Genomic DNA, 3,580 nt, shown 5'->3' with positions numbered 1-3,580 from the left:
ACTCCATGGCTTCTAACCAAACAATAGACAGGTATGTAGGGTGAACATTTACACCAGCTAGACACACTCCTTAGAACCATCAATCATGGGAGAACAGAAATGCAGTATTTGTACAGGGAGATAGCTCAGAGGGCAAGAATGCATAAGAAAGAAGGACACAGGGAAGAGGCATCTACAGGAAGGAAGTGGAAGGGAGCTGTTACATTGTGGGGAATTGCACTCAATGTCATGAAACAAAATGTGTATGAACTGCTGTATGGAAAATGAATTTGCTCTGTAAACTTTCACCCAAAGCACACACACACACACACACACAAAAGAAAGAAAGAAAGAATAAAAAGCCCCAATACTGTTTGTGCCCCAACTAGTCTGGGATCTAGGATCCCTGTGCATGTCTTTTCCTCTCTGGCTCTCAAACAGTCCCATCTCCTGACATAAAGATTCTTGCAGGCCTGGGTTCCTTGAGATCCAGTGGGCCTTGAGTACAGGCTCAAGTCACCTTCGGGCTATGTGACTTTGGGAAATGAGTTACCTCTGAAACTCAAGTTTCCTCATCTGCAAAATGGAACTAATAATATCTTTTCTGCTTACCCCAAGGGGTGTTGGGAAAATCAGATAATATCATATGTGACTGAACTTTATAAACTAGAGAGCTATACAGAATTATTCTCTTCTAACCATTTTGTCCATTTCCTGTCCCTGAACAAAAAAATGCCCTAAATTCCATGGCAATCAAATTTTTAAAAGAAAGTTACAACGTGGTATCTTGTCATTAGTCCTTGGAAAGTTTAAATTATAGATACCCACCACTAAGTTTCTGCTTCATAAAGCTTGAACAGAATGGGTCAGCCCTCCATGAGACTGACTGTCTTTTCCCCAGCAACTTGTCTAGCTCTATAAGTCTGTTCTTTGTTAGAGATTTAGCCAGCCTTCTCAGGATAGAAGTGAGGCACCTAGCTTCAGGCAGCCATAAAGAATGGTGAGTTCCTCAGCTTCTTGGCCCAATGGTTGTTGGCAATGATAGGTAATACAGTTTGGCACACAGCTCCCTTGTTCCATCCCTCTTGGGTAGATGTCATCTGGTCCCAGTGATTTACCTTGTCAATTTAGTCTAGAACATTCTGTGTATCTACCATAGTGTGATCTGCTGGATATGCCCTGGACACTGGCCTTATGTGATGATTTGTTCACTGTGGGGCAAAGAAATGCTTCCACTTTTCTGTTGTCTCTGTTACTTCCTCTTGCCAGAGATCACATTTTCTGAGCTCCCAGAAGGTGTTTTTATTTTTTTTTTTCTTTAAATGGTTTCTAGGCTTCCTATTGCTGTTTTCCTTTTCAAAACCATTCTTTTTCTTACCTAAGGCAGCCAGAGTACCAGCTTGAGCTCCAACACTCAGTCCATGCACAACTGGTCATTTTGGATTTGTCACAGGCACATTGCTACATAAGTGCCAACTTCTCCACTTATACCATGGGGGCAAAGACTACAGGGTTGTGAAAGGTGCCCAGAACTCTCTAGAGCTAGATGTTCCTCAGCTCCTGTTTGGTTTTCCCATTTTTTTATGAGCCTGTTCCTAATTCTAGCCTCCACATGGCTTCTCCATGCAAAGTGGTGGAGGCCACATGGAACTTGGAATCAAACCTGGCTAACAAAATAATTGCGTGATCTTGAGTGAGGTACTTAAGCTTTTTGAGCATTGATTTCCTCACCTGAAAAATGGGATGGCATTTCAGTGAGGAGCTGGAGGCCAGATCTATCCATATTGTTTCGGGCCCAGGCCTGAAATACCTGTTATATATACCACAGTCTCAAGTAGAGGGTGGTTCTATGCTGTGTGTCTCTGGCCCAGGATCATGTTCCTTTTGTCAGGACATCTAGCCGACTGGGCATGCAGTTATAGAAGACTGAAGGTGATGGGGATGGGGGTGTATGGTCTGGGGCATAGATAGAATGTGAGATGCTCTGACAGGAAATCCAGACTATTGTCTTTCTGTTCCCCCCTTGGAAATTGGTGCCTTGGCCCTTCCCCTAGTTCATGTGTGGTGTCACTTGCAAAGAAGCATCCAGAATGTAGGAAGTGCTCAAACTGATTTCAGGAACAGGGGAAAAGCTTTATTTGGAAAGAATAAATCATTAATTTATACAAACTTACATCCCAGTTTATATACATTATATATAGTTTATATACACAGTATCTCACACTGGATGCTGACCCCTAAAGCAGCATTGGGCCTGCTCCAGGCTATTCTCACAACAAAGCCCACCCCTCATCCCAGCTGGAAGTTCCTGGAGTAGAGAAATGACACACCTAATCCCTCCTGGAGAGAGCTCTGAAATGGATTAAAATGAAAAATCAGTTTTATTCTTTGTGCTAACATGACCTCAAGGTACCTCTAGACAGGGATGGAGCCTGAGGCAGCATCATAATTCCAGCCTCAAGCCTGTGGGAGGAATAGAGAAGGGGCAAGTTTCCAGCTTGTTCACTACCTTGAATAGATCTCTTTCCCTCTCTGGGCTTCAGTTTCCACATGAGTAGAAAAGTAAAATTCCATACAAGATAAAATGCAGATTGGACTAGATTCTTTCTAAAAGCCTTTCTAGCTCTGAAATTTTCTGAACCTATTTGCATCCATCACAAGTTACATAAAACACAAATACCCACAGGTGGATCAGTTGTTGTTATCCTCCAGAGTTCTTAGCTCTTTTCTGCTTAGGAAAGAAATTTGGCTCAGGGTGAATGGAGGAAATAAGGCAAATACTACATTTCCCAGGGACCCTGTAGCTGAGCAGCCCCTACATTTGCTGTTTGTGTCAGCTTTGGCTGTTGAAGCCCAAGAAGCTGGCAAAAAAGACCTCTGCCTAATTCTCCTTCAAAACTCTGTCATTTGCTTGCCCACAAATGTCCTTGTTTCATTTTCCATGCTAGCTTTGGCCCTACTAAACACACACCAGCATAATTCCAAACTGTAAATCCATTTCCAAAGTCTCTTATCAGTAAATTGTTTCACCACTTTGCCAATAACTGCTTCAACAGGGGCTCCCCAGCTATCTATTGCATCCCTCAGCAACCCCCTCCCCTCTAGGGTTAACTTTTGAGTGTTCCAAATGAATAAAGGATTCTGTGGGAATCTTATTTCCCCCATAATCCCCTAGATACCTGAAAAATAGCATGGGTGTCAGAATGTCCTCTTGGAACATAAGTAGGAAGTCCTTTCCTTCTCTTCATACCCTTTTGACTTTAGAATCAGTCCTCTCTCAGGTCTTCCCTCCATCCCTAAGGGATGCTGGCAGTACAAAGATCTCTGTGGTATGGTAGAAGTGATTAGGAATCACATAGTAGGTGTGTGAGGTGGGCCAGCTTCTGTAATCTGTCTGTAGGGTAATAAGAGGAGGACCGTGTCCACAGCAGGGGCTCCATCTACAATGATTTGTTGGTTTGTTGTATGGATGAAAGAGCATGAAGGATAACTGTTTTGTGGGTACTAGAAGCCTACTAAAAGCTCTGGTGGTGTAGTGCCTAAGGCATTTGACTGCTAACCAGAAGGCTGGCAGTTCAAACCCTCGGAAGGAAGATGGGGC

Source organism: Orycteropus afer, unplaced genomic scaffold, assembly GCF_000298275.1.
Source record: "Orycteropus afer afer isolate SDZICR_OR568_19922 unplaced genomic scaffold, OryAfe1.0 scaffold00692, whole genome shotgun sequence".
Lineage (NCBI taxonomy): Eukaryota > Metazoa > Chordata > Mammalia > Tubulidentata > Orycteropodidae > Orycteropus > Orycteropus afer.
Note: the sequence above shows the minus strand (reverse complement) of the source record.